The sequence below is a fragment of the Prionailurus bengalensis genome, chromosome C1, assembly GCF_016509475.1.
Source record: "Prionailurus bengalensis isolate Pbe53 chromosome C1, Fcat_Pben_1.1_paternal_pri, whole genome shotgun sequence".
NCBI classification, from domain to species: domain Eukaryota; kingdom Metazoa; phylum Chordata; class Mammalia; order Carnivora; family Felidae; genus Prionailurus; species Prionailurus bengalensis.
The window spans coordinates 130,166,786-130,180,521 of NC_057345.1; the positions used below are offsets into that span (position 1 = coordinate 130,166,786).

The window sequence follows — 13,736 nt, forward strand, 5'->3', positions numbered from 1 at the left end:
AAGAATATCGATTTAGAGACTATTTTAGTTACCCATGAAAAACGTGCTAATGGTGTCTGGTGCACAAGCTGGAACCACAGGTTGAGGTGAGGTGGCTGGTGGGGAGAAGTGGGACCATCCTGCACTGCCTCCCTGAAACTGGGCCACCGCGTAGGTTGGTCTGAGGGCTCTCAGTGGATGGCCAGTGGACTTCTACCCAGCCTGCACCACGAGCATGGAGGTGTGCATGAGCAAGGATGGGGACCCAGGGCAGCCTGGTTAAGAGGTACAACCACATGTTCAAGTTCTTGTGGGTGGGCGACAGCAACGTGGGCCAGGGCGAGATCCAGGAGCGCGTGCAGGAAGATGCAGCCTAAGCCCCTTAAGCCTACAGCAACCGTATCGACTACAAGACAACTACCAACCTGCTGGGCGGCCAGCGGGTCAAGCTGGAGTTCTCCAATACGTTGGGCGGAGGCAGGTTCCGCACGGTGTTCAGGTCTTACTCCCGGGGCTCGCAGAGGATCCTCCTAGTGTGTGACATCACCAACAGCTGGTCCTTGGACAGCTCGGATGGGCGTATCAGGGGGATCAAGGAGCCAGGGCGCCGGGGTCTCCTGGATCCTGGCAGGGAATGGAGCCTCCAGGTAGCAAGTCGCCAAGGAGCAGGAGCTCACCTGCAGGGAGAACGGCCCAACCTTTTTCAAGTTAGGTCAGCTGTGCAACTTCAGCTTCTTCAGGTCCTTCGCTGAGCTGTCCCACGTCGTGCTTATGCAGCATGGCGTGAAGATCTGTTCAGGCCACTATTTCCTGCACTGCGTGTGCCTCACAAACTCCTGCTGCCAGTCACCTCAAGTCTTTACTAATTGGCAATTGCATGCATGAAACACCTGCGCTGTTACTCACTAGCGGGTGGGGTAGAAATGGCGGCTGCAAGAGCAACGGCCTCCAGAGGTCTGTCCATCTGTCTCAGAAATACTTGAGGAACAAATGCAAGATGCAATGGTGCAGGCCGGGGCCGCCAGGTCCAGATGCGCTCTGGCAGGGCTTGCCCTTGGCGAACGCTCCGCTCCTGACCCGGCGCTGGGTGCAGGGAATGCTATGGCTCCTGTTTCTGGGAAGCGTGGGGAAGCAGCTAGTATGCTTGGCGGTCTCAGCCAGAACGAGCCCTGCAGAGGGCTTCGAGACTCCTGCTGCGGGAGGTCTAGGCACAACAAGCCCAGGACTCTGTAGTGCAGCTGAGAAACGGCCAGGAGGCGGTCCCTAGTAACCCTGGAGGCTCGGCCCACCTTTCTTATTTTACATAAATGAGACGTTTTACCCTTTTTTTATATTTTAAAATCGTGGGCAGGATCCTCAGTATAGCCAAGCAGTGAGCCCACGTCACTTGTGGGGAGGACCTAGAGACATTTGGAGGGGAAGGGGATTTGTGGCAAACACAAAGACGGGAAGGAATCTGCTGTCAAAATTTGAATTTTTCTTTGAATACATATACACTTCACATGGGGGTGTGAGGGCTGCGCAGGGGCCCTTGGGGACCCACGGGATAAGTGAACCCTTTGCAAGCTCTGGGCAGTAAGCACTACCCCAGCTACCTGCACCAGCAGGTATGAGCACCGTAAGTTTCTGTTTTCTCATTTAGTTTAGTTTTTTAAATTGGTGTCTCATTTTAAGGTAGAGCCAACACAACTCTGGTGATAGATTGAGAAAAAGAAGTTTCAAGGGTGATTTCTGAGCTTTGGCCTGAACATCTGTGTCAATGAAGCTGTTTATTGGTAGAATGTCAATGGTAAGGGCTGGACTAGAGATGGTAGGGAGAATCAAGATGCTTGCTTTTTTGGTTATGTTAATTTTCAATGCCTAGGTTTACCAGACTGAAGCCCAGGGGAAGGCTGAAGAGTCATCACCTTAGAGGTGATATGTATATGTGAGAAACCACCATGAGACCATCTAAGAAGTGACCTTTGTAAGAGAAGATAGGAGAACAGAGGACTGATACCTTGGACAATGTGGGTAGGAAGTGTGTTTTATTATTATTATTATTTTGAATATTGGAGACTAACAATGCATTTGTGTTGTGATGGGAAATGAGTGATTCAGGAAAGATGTGGAGTACCTGGAACAGCAAATTCCCTAAGAGGAAAGAAGAATTAGGACACAATAAATGCAAACTCACTTTGAAAACTGTAACATGCTAATTCAGGAAAGTTCTATTAGTAGGAGTAAACTATGCCCTCCAGAAAGAAAAACTCAGTGTGATAAACTCTGAGGAAGAAAACAAAGAAATGTACTAAAAAATTCTGAGAGATGACTTCAAACAACCCTACCCTTTCTACAACTTGGGCACAACATCAACATGCTCTAATTTAGATTGTGAAATCCAGCTGATTTAGTGACCCTAAAATTACACCAAAAGAATGCAATGCCAACTTCATTGCTAATGTCCTTGTAAGATTCTCCTGCCTGGTTCAAATTAAAAACTCTCCCAAGATTTCCTTCAGTTACAAAACAAAGAAATATGCTCTAATCAACATGCATAATTATGCATATTACAGTGTGAAGATGATCAACTTGTCTCTTGGAAATTTATGGTAAACGCGATGTAATTGTGCTCTCATAGGGTTTCAACACAGCCTCTCTGGTTCCTGGGCTATTTCTCTCTGCCACCTAGCCACAGTTCTATATAAAGGGGAATATACTCACCCCCATTTTTCTCCCTACCCTACTGCTCTATGATGTCAGCTTTTACTACCTCTGGAAATGTAATTATTCAAATATCAATAATGCCCATTGTATTAGCCTGGTAAGCCTTCCATAAGCAAATATCACACAGACTGGGTGTCTCAAACAACATAAATGTATTTCTCACAATGCTGGAGATTGGAAATCCAAGTTCCAGGTGTGGGCAGGATTGGTTTCTCCTGAGGTCTCTCTCTCCCGGCTTGCAGACAGCTGCCTTCTCTCTGTGTCCTCACATAGCCTTTCCTCCGTGCAGGTGCAATCCTGGTATCTTTCTCTTTTCACAAGGGCATCAGTCCTATTTGTTTTGCAACTCCTCCTTATGAAGCTATTTAACCTTAACTACCTCTTTAAAGACGCTGTCTCCAAATATAGTCACATTAGGGGTAAGAGCTTCCAAATATGAATACAATTCATTTCATTGCATTGAAACTATGTTCCTAATAAATTCAATGCCAATTCTACCTTTACTTGAATAATGTGGTTTATTTAATACTATTTACAACTCTCTCCTTATAAAAATTCTTTTTAGTCCCCCTCAACTTTCCATGACACTACCCTTTCTTTTTAAATTTTTTTTTTATGTCTTCATTTTATTTTGAAAGAGAGAGACAGAGTGTGAACCGGGGGGAGGGGCAGAGAGAGGAGACACAGAATCTGAAGCAGGCTCCAGGTTCTGAGCTGTCAGCACAGAGCCTGATGTGGGGGCTCGAACTCACAGACTGTGAGATCATGACCTGAGCTGAAGTCGACACTTAACTGACTGAGCCACCCAGGCACCCCAACATTACCCTTTCTTGATTGTGCTTTTTCATTGGCTATTTCCACTGTTTCCATTCAATGTTGTTAATCTCTAGGCTAAATCCTGAGCCCTTCTCTTAAAATGATTTCACTGAGGGGTATTAATCATGCCATAGTACAAACACAATCTGCTTATTACTGATACACGCTTTTATAATTCTAGCCCAAACAACCTCTCGAGTCTCAGAGTCATGTGTATTCACTTTCTATTGAGCATCCTGGAATCTACTGAACATCTCTGACTAGGACACACACAAGGGCTCAAAAAATAGTTGGCTTTCTTTTTTTTTGTGTGCTTTATGAAATTTATTGAAAAATTGGTTTCCATACAACACCCAGTGCTCGTCCCAAAAGGTGCCCTCCTCAATACCCATCACCCACCCTCTCCTCCCTCCCACCCCCCATCAACCCTCAGTTTGTTCTCAGTTTTTAACAGTCTCTTATGCTTTGGCTCTCTCCCATTCTAACCTCTTTTTTTTTTTTCCTTCCCCTCCCCCATGGGTTCCTGTTAAGTTTCTCAGGATCCACGTAAGAGTGAAAACATATGGTATCTGTCTTTCTCTGTATGGCTTATTTCACTTAGCATCACACTCTCCAGTTCCATCCACGTTGCTACAAAAGGCCATATTTCATTTTTTCTCATTGCCACGTAATATTCCATTGTGTATATAAACCACAATTTCTTTATCCATTCATCAGTTGACGGACATTTAGGCTCTTTCCATAATTTGGCTATTGTTGAGAGTGCTGCTATGAACATTGGGGTACAAGTGGCCCTATGCATCAGTGCTCCTGTATCCCTTGGATAAATTCCTAGCAGTGCTATTGCTGGGTCATAGGGTAGGTCTATTTTTAATTTTCTGAGGAACCTCCACACTGCTTTCCAGAGCGGCTGCACCAATTTGCATTCCCACCAACAGTGCAAGAGGGTTCCCGTTTCTCCACATCCTCTCCATTAGTTGGCTTTCAATACATATTTTTTGAGTTCTTTCAATACACTTATTAATTCTTTAATTCAAAAATAGTCATTGATTTGCCTACTAAATAGCACGCACTCTTTTAGGTACTTGGAATACATCCATGAACAGATCAAGATCCTTATCCTCAAGGAGCTCCCATCATAGCAGGTAGGCAATGGTGAACATGATAATCAAGATGATTATGCACATGGAAGTTGTTAAATGCTAAGACTAAAGAAAAAGTAGGGCAAGATAAGGGGGATCAGGAATGGGTTAAGGGGGAGGACTGAAGGACTAAATTAGATGGTTAAGGGAACCTCACTGAGAAAGGGAGACTTGAACAAAGGTTTGAAGGAAATGGATGAATAAATACAGTCATCTCAAATATAGTAAGTCTGAAATCTCCATTTCCAACACATCTCTTCCCTAGAATTCTCAATGTGATTGTCATTTCTTCTTCCACTAGGGTAACCATATAAATCTGTCTGCCAAACTGGGACATGCCAGAGAATAAAAGGATAGTACTACGGGCCTTAACCAGCACAGCCCGAGACAAACTTGGAGGTCTTGAGTCCTTTTGATATTAACTCCAGAATTATCTCCTCTTCTCCATTTCTACTACTGCTGTCTCCATTCAGAATTTCAGGGTCTGTGATTTGGATAGACACATGAGTTTAATAACGATCTGTCCTTTTCCCCTCAAATCCCTTCCCTATACCTCAGACAGAATCGTCTTAAAACACTCACATCTGACACTCTCATTTCAAATATTTTTTGAGAGAAAGAGGGGAGTGACCAGTGCGGTTAGAGAACATGTACAGAGGCCTGACAGGAGCAGGGCTATGCTGGGCCAAAACACCCTCCTCTGTGACTGTCACCCACTCACAGGTGTAGGTCAACCCGGGCTGTGAGTTCCTGTTACAATCCCGCTCTGCTGAATGCCTTTCCCAAAAGGTAAGAACACAGGAGAATCAGCCGGTTTATCTTTGAAATCCACAATTTCTTCAACTTCAACTCTAAAACTCAGTGCCTCACAAAGATTAAATGCCCATTATTTGTCCTTAAGATGTGGGAAATTAAAAATATATCAGATCTCTCTATATTTCCTATTTCAGCTCAAATGAATCCAATTAGGTTTCACTGCAAACTATAAAATACTCTAGGCCTATTTCCTCTTTAAATTGATTATAAATGTTGATGCTCTTACGTATAAGTGCAAATTAATCTAGGGAATTCCATGAAATTTTATTTCTTAATTAAGCAATTTAAACTAAATTACTTAACTAAAATGACTACTCTGGCTCCTAAGATTGTTCAAGGTCAGACAAATGTAATCAAATGTAACACAGTGATTTTTCACTTGGCATAAACCTTTTTGTCAAACTCATTTCACTGCTTTGGCCTTGATAAAGACGAGAGGATGGACTTTTGACCAGGGTGATCTCTATGGAGACTGGAACCAAGATTATAGGAGGCAAGACTGGGTGACAACACTCAGGCCAACTGCAGGAGTTTCTGTAAAATGGAAACAAGGTTTCCATTAAACTGAGAAAGGAACTGAGGGCTTAGACTGCCCAGAAATTAAACTTTCTACTGATATACATCTGGCAATGCTCCAGTGAGTGCAATACATTTGGCCAGCCAGATGGACTAGTCCTGGCAGCTTTTCTGTCTCATGCACAAAGCACTTCAGCCTGGGGAAGAGAAAAATCCCCAAACAAAAATAAAAATAGAGAAGACTCCAGCATTGTGGTTAAACAATGGAGAAGACTTGTGGTCTTACAAATGAGGTTTCCACAACATTGTCTGTGCATTTCAGACATTCCAACTGTTACCTTTTTCCCTTGATTTTTAATAGCTTATTTATCATGGGTGAAGGATGAGATTACTTATCTGAGGCTCCATGCTTTTGGCAGAAAACCTTTATAATGCTCAGTTACTCTCTCCTGGAGGAAAGAAGGCAATCTCTAGCCTCTTTCTGAGAAAAGATACAAAGAATGTTGATAAAAATCCAAACTGAGAAAGATCATTTGAAAATGCAAACTTTTATATTGCTGACTATCAAAGGGAGTCGGGCTAAAAGGATGGACACACCAAAGAGATTGTTTTTTTCTCATCTGAGGAGGCTTACCCTTTTCTCACTTTCTAACACCACGAGTCCGATTCAAGTCGCCCATTAGCCTGAATGAGAATTTTCTTCTGTCAGTCAAACCGTGCATCTGAGTTGAAGTCCATTGATCATCCATCAGCTGAACTGCCATGGCTACTCAATAATCATGGCCCATTTCTGATTCCTTAAGTCGGATGCCTAGATGAGGGCATGACATCCACTGAGTAGTCCAAGCATGTTTTCTCCTTCCTTGGCCAGAGTTTGCTGAGGGAGGAATACAGAGATAAAAATCCATTCTAAGGAACCATCCCAATGTATGCCTTTTTATAGACTTTATATATGTATGCCTAATTATAGACTTCTAAAATTACTCTAAAAATATATTTTAACTCATTTATTAATAAATTATTGCACAAGGACATGTGGGAAGGTGTGACATAAAATTTTAAAAAGTTAATGTCTTTGGGGTGCCTGGGTGGCTCAGTTAAGCATCAGACTCTTGATTACAGCTCAGATCATGATCTCATGGTTCCGTTCATGAGATCAAGCCCTGCATCAGGCTCTACACTGACAGCATGGAGCCTGCTTGGGATTCTCTCTCTCTCTCTCTCTCTCTCTACTTGCTCCCACTCAAAATAAATAAATAAACTTAAAAAAAAAAGTTAATGTCTTTTATTTATTGAACTTCTTCATCAAATACATTTTTTTTTGTCCTTAGATATATGGAGTCAACCAAAACTTAAAATATGCTCCTTCCTTCCATCTCTCTTTCCCTCTCTTCCTTCTAGATTTACTTAGCTCCCATTCTGTGTACGACAGTGGGGGATTTGTGTGAATTACCAATAAAATAAAGCATTTTGGGTGAACTCGTGGTTTTACATGTAAACTACCTGCATTTCCATCAGCTAATATTTAAGTTTCTTCCATTGTTTGCATCTTGACACAATGTCAAGTTCCAGATCAAATATCACAAACACAAGCTTCCATGTGGAATGTTTTCCAATGTTTGATTGTGGTTCTTGTGGTGTTTGGGCCATATATTGTCTCGTTTGTTTGGAGAACTAGATTCCTTAACCCTCTCTTCTTCATTTACAAACACTAGGAATTCCTTTTCTTCATTTCAAGGGAGGAGTATTATTACTTTCCATCTATTCATGCCAGCTGCCTTGGCAGAATCAATCCTTTGACTTTTATATCACTTCTGCACCCAGGCCTTTGCCACTATAGGCTGAAGCTCCTGGTAAAATTCTCAGAATCATAGCATGCTACAGTCTTTTTTTTTTTTTTTAAGTTTATTTATTGATCTGGAGACAGAGCGAAAGAGCGAGCATGTGTGTGCACATGCATACATAGGTGAGGGACACAGAGAGAGGGAGAGAGAGATCCCCACACTGTTCTTGAGAAGCCTGATGTGGGCTTGAACTCTCCAACAATGAGCTCATGAGCTGCGCTGAAATCAAGAGTCCAGGATTAACCGACTGAGCCACCCAGGCACCCCCTCCAGCCTTTTTGAAAGGTCATTTTCTTAAATATGCTTTCCACCATGGTGTGAGCTCTTTATATTTCTTATGTTTCTTTCTTTTACTGTCTCTGTGAAACAAATCTAGAGTACTAGGACGGGAATTTATCAGGCAACATGCTTAGCAGATATTTTCAGAGACACAAGGAAGCTCGCTACCATCAAGCCCTCAGCACGTTTGCCAAGTGGGCATAGTTTGGCCTTATTTTGTTATCTAGTACTTTCCTTTATAAAAAGCCTTGTGCTGTTGCTTATGCTTTTATTGGCCAAAGCAAGAGCTGATTAAAAAAAATTAACTGAGGGGCGCCTGGGTGGCTCAGTCGGTTGAGCGTCTGACTTTGGCTCAGGTCACCATATCACAGTCCGTGAGGTCGATCCCCACGTTGGGCTCTGTGCTGACAGCTCGGAGCCTGGAGCCTGCTTCAGATTCTGTGTCTCCCTCTATCTCTGACCCTCCCCATTCATGCTGTCTCTCTCTGTCTCAAAAATAAATAAACATTATGAAAATTTTTAAAAAAATTATTGAGATATATGGACATGTAATTCGATGTGTCTATTTTAAGTATACAGTCTAATGCCTTTTGATACGTATATATACTGTGTAACCACCAGCACCACAATCAAGATACAAAACACTTTCATCACCCCCCAAAAGCTCCCTGTATCTCTTAAGGTCAATACCCCTCCCCATTCCACCTCCTAACTCCAAGCAACCACTGATCTGCTCTCTGTCACTATAAATTAGTCTGGTTATAAAACTATAGTTCTAGAATATCATACCAATTGAATTACATAGTGTGTTCTTTGTGTCTGACTTCTTTCACTCATGTTTTCAGGATTGATCCATGTTCCTATGTGTATTGGTAATTCCTTTTGTTTTAGTGCTACTACATTCTTTTTGTGGATCTACCACAAATTTTTATACATTCACTTTTTAATGGACATATGGGTTGTTTCCATGTTTTGGTTTTGCTTTGTTTTTTGGTTTAAGTAAAACTACTATGAACTTACCTGTATAGACTTTGGGTAGATATATCAGGGCACTTTACTAGAAGAAATATAAAATGGATATTCAAGGGCCATAAGTCCAGATGCCAAACGGAAGACACGGGTAATATAAATGAACGAAGCAGACTAAGCATTGGGTAAAAGGGGGAGGTGAGGAATGTAGCAATTGGCCACAGATCCAGTTTTTAACTCTCACCCTTATGAAATAATGTTAAGAAAGCCAAAGTGATAATATACTGCAGTATCAAAAGAAAAGTATTGTAGGTCAACTCATTCCTTGGATCAGGTAACAAACAAATCTTTTCAGATATTTTTCTTTCCCACAGACTAAGGTGTTATCAAGCATGCATCATTAAGAAAACAAATTTAGTTTTAGACAGCCTTGGGTTTGAATTCATGATTCACACCTACTAACTGTGTGACTTTAAGCAGGTTTCTCCATGTTTCTGAACCTTTGTTTTTTATTAGTAAAGGGAGATAATAATGTTATCCATTTCATTGAGTGGAGGTAAAGCATAAACAAAATTAAAGTATTATCTGAAATTAACCTAAACACTCTTTCTCTCACTTTGGCATAAGTTACAATATTTGTGTGTCTTCCACATACTAAGCCCTCTGTGAGGCACAGTACTCTCATTATCTCATTTTATTAAATCCTCACCTCCTTCGCTAGACAAGAAAATACGGCTGAGAGAGGTTGAAAGCTATGTGATGAAAGCAAAAATAAGAACCATCAGCTCTGCCTGGAATTTGCCAGGCTTCATCAAAGGATGAGCCAACAGCATAATAATTTTCATTGACTCCAGAGGTATTGCTACACTTGCAAAAGGCTGGGACACATTTAAAGGGAACTCTACTTTTTTGCAACCATTATAGCTTCTTCCACTCATCCACAACATACAGGTCTGATGTGCTGCTCATAAAAAGCTGGAGGCCTACCTTTTTTGAAAACTTGTCTTTGGCCAACTCTAACACCATCAAAAATGTGTCTCCTCTACTAGACTGTGAGCTCCATCCCCAGGACCTCACAGAATGCCTGGCACATAGTAGGAAGAGATCATTTTATGGAGCACAACTTGGACAGTTTTCCTCACATCAAATTCAGGAACCAGAATCTTTAGATAAAGAATAAATACTCCCTTATTAATCCCATTGTGTATATTGCTGTAATCTTTACAATGTCTTTAGTAGCTTAAACAACCACTTGAGTAGCCTCAGTTGGCCTCATGACCAAAAATGTATCTCTCTTGGTATAATATTGAGTCACTTATGTTTAAAATGATGTCACTTGGGGTGCCTGGGTGGCTCAGTCGGTTCAATGTCCGACTTTGGCTCAGGTCATGATCTCACAGTTCATGAGTTCAAGCCCCACGTCAGCTCTGTGCTGACAGCTCGGAGCCTGGAGCCTGCTTCAGATTCTGTGTCCCTCTCTCTCTGCCCCTCCCCCACTCACACTCCGTCTCTATCAAAAATGAATAAACGTTAAAAAAAATTTTAAATGATGTCACTTGTCTTCACTGGATCCCTGTTGTTTCTTTGTCTATAAAATGAGGGTGTAGACCAGATGGTTTATAAGATCCTTTACAGCTTTAAATTCTCTGTAATTCAAATAATACTCACTGGTTTCTCTCCCAATTCCAAGAACTTTGAGGTAACCTGGCATTTTTCTCAGGACCAGAAGTGTCAGCATCATCCAGGTCATTAAGTTTGAGAACCACCATTGCTGAAAGGGAGGATCCCATCCCTTTCCCTCTAGTCTTAGTCTTTCCTCAAACATCAACACTGGTGCCCACTCCACAGCAGCTGCCAGCTAACACCTCTTACATTCTGCAGAGAGGAGAGTGCCTGGAGAGTTCTTTAAATTCCACTTCCCCTGCCCTATGACCCAACATAATATCTCTGTCAGCCTCACTAATGAATCATGAGGATAATTAAAACACATGGCATCTTTCCAAAATTGAGCATCAGTTGGTAAGCAAAGCCTATTGAATGGTTTCTGCATGGCTAAGGGGAGAAGGTGTTTGTGATATATATGTAGGTGGAAGGATCCCATTGGGGACAAGAGGTCAAGAAACTTCTGCCTGGGCATCTTATTAATAAAGGAGCTTGAATTTAGAACTTTCATATAGTCTCTAAGTTTTATGTGAAAGATGATCACTCCACTTGAGTCCCATATCTGGACCATACTTACTGTGTTGTATTGTGAATTATGTTTAAAATAATTGCTCTACTTACCTCATAGACAACACAGTTATCTTGCATTGGGTTTTCATAAAAGTATTTCACTTGTTAATATATTAAATTCTTGGGCCATATGTTTCCATGATAGTAGACTAGAGCCTCAGTATATCAACTTGCCCAGGTCTCTCTGTGAGAAACTCTGGGAAAATAGTGTCGAGAGGAGCAGATACGAGGATACAACATTAGGTCTCAAATGGATGCAATGCAACTTATGCTAATAACTTCTCCTTAAAACTAAATTCCGTCAGGCATTTAAAGTACTCCCTAATTTCATGTCTTATCTCATTCATATCAAAAGTCAACAAACATTTATCAAGTGCTTACTATTTGCCAGACACTCTATTAATACTGAGGACACAAAGATGAAAAAGATAGCCTCAAAGAGCTCACAGCCTACCAAGGGAAGAGATTTAATAAATCCTGTAAGAGAAGGATGTCCATGATATGGAAATTCATGTTAACTGGGGAGAAGAGGAAGTGTTCTGGGAAAGACACCTCAAGTAATGACTATGAATGTGACCTACGGCCTCACAGCACCGGGACAACTGGGGCAGAGGCTAGAGCATGGGAACTGAGAGGGCGACTGTAAAGAGCCTGAGCAGCTGGCTGGGTTTGGCTGCAGGCTAAAGGCCAGGAAATGGGAGCTGGTGTTGGAACAGAGGCGCCACACCTCCCGCCCTGTGGGATGCTTAAATCTCTGAATCTCTCACTCTCTCCAACATAGGGTCCGTATTTGTTGAGAGTTTTATGGCTAAGAAAATTCAAGGTACTGACAGGGACTGTTGCATTCCCCTCCTCCAGGTGGGCCCGGGTCACCAGAAAGCTGGCAACCCAGCTAGTCAACACCTGGGCCAGCAGCTGTAGGCCGCCACCAGGCTCTGCATTCTCCCCCTGGAAAGTGCAGACGGATAAAGAAAAAGAAGGAGAAAGAAAGAAAGAAAGAAAGAAAGAAAGAAAGAAAGAAAGAAAGAAAGAAAGAGAAAGGAAGAAAGAAAGAAAGTCCTATGTGAGTGCAGACAGATCCATATATCAGCAGGGAGTTATCAAGGTTAATGAGAAAAATTATCTCATCAGAACAAACCCCGGATGGAGGCCCGCGCACCACAGCCACAGCCTCTCTAATCTGCTAGCGCTGGGCCTCCAGTACAATGTGATCCATCAAAGTCACTTCCTCTGCTTTCCTACCTTCCCGGGGGAGCGTAGCTCCCCTCCCCCACCGGGGAGGAAACCAGTGGGAGGGAGGGTCCCCGCAGGTGGGCACTGGTTATATAAGGGGGATGCCACTGCCACGTGTGCCTGAAGTGGAAAAGCGAGAAAAGGACTGCGCCCCAAAACTCCTTCAGGGAGCCAAGAATCAAGGATGGCCAAGCACATGCTAGGGGAGGGAGGGAAACATGCACCCCCCGCCCCACACACAAGCATATACACCACACAATGCATGAACGTACACACGTACACGCCACATACCACACATACAACATGAACATACACCATACACATACACACTCACTCATACCCACACACACACACCATGAATGAACACACCATACACACACACAGGCATGCTGCGTGTCCTGCTGTCACTTGTTTGTAATTGTTTGTCCTTTATGAGAAATAACAACTGTTTAGCCAGACGCATTTTCATAAACGTTTGTCCTTATGGTTCCTTTGGCAGGAGCGTGGAATCGCCACCTGCTGCCAATCCTGTGGGTAGAGAATTTTTTGTTTCCTTTTGTTGCAGTTATTGTGGTGGTGGTGTTTTGCTTTTGCTTTGTTCCAGAGAAGGCAGGAGTCCGCAGAGAAGTGGACAGGAAGCCACAGTGTTTGCAGGTGGGCCGTCCACAGTGTTATGCAGTTTGCCAGACCGCAGGCCCTCTCGGTTCCGGGACTGCACTCACTGTGCACAGCCAGGGTCCAGTGCCGGCCATTGCCGATTCCTTATGCGAACGGCAAGCTTAGCACCAGCAGGGGGCGTTACTTTTCTGTCAGACCCCCTTCTGCTGGCCACGCCTCCCCTATTCTTTATACTCTTTCTTCAAGCCCCAGCTTTAGAAGCCTTCAGCCCTCAGTGATCTTCCTTTTCCTTGGACATTCTGCACTAAAGTTACAGTAACTTTAGTACTCCTCTGTAAAACACAGTTTAGCCCATAATTTATGTCGACTTGTATTCTCTCTAGATTTCAAGGATGTCAGTCTCGACTTCTCCAGCCAGCTTGGAAGCGACTGCAGGGCATGATCAGTGTTTTAACGCATTCTGGCATGCTCCCTCAGCATCTGGCAAAATGCGGGTAGCTGAGTTGTGATTCTCATCTTAAGGCATGACCAATAGATTTTATATTCATTATATTCCTTTCTTTGACAGAAGCTTCGTTTGAGAAAC

At 42.8% G+C, this 13,736-nt stretch overlaps 1 pseudogene; it reads left to right on the forward strand.

Annotated features, from left to right (window-relative positions):
• Positions 1 to 236: 236 nt before the first annotated feature.
• LOC122479677 lies at positions 237 to 1,008 on the forward strand (annotated as a pseudogene).
• Positions 1,009 to 13,736: the final 12,728 nt, after the last annotated feature.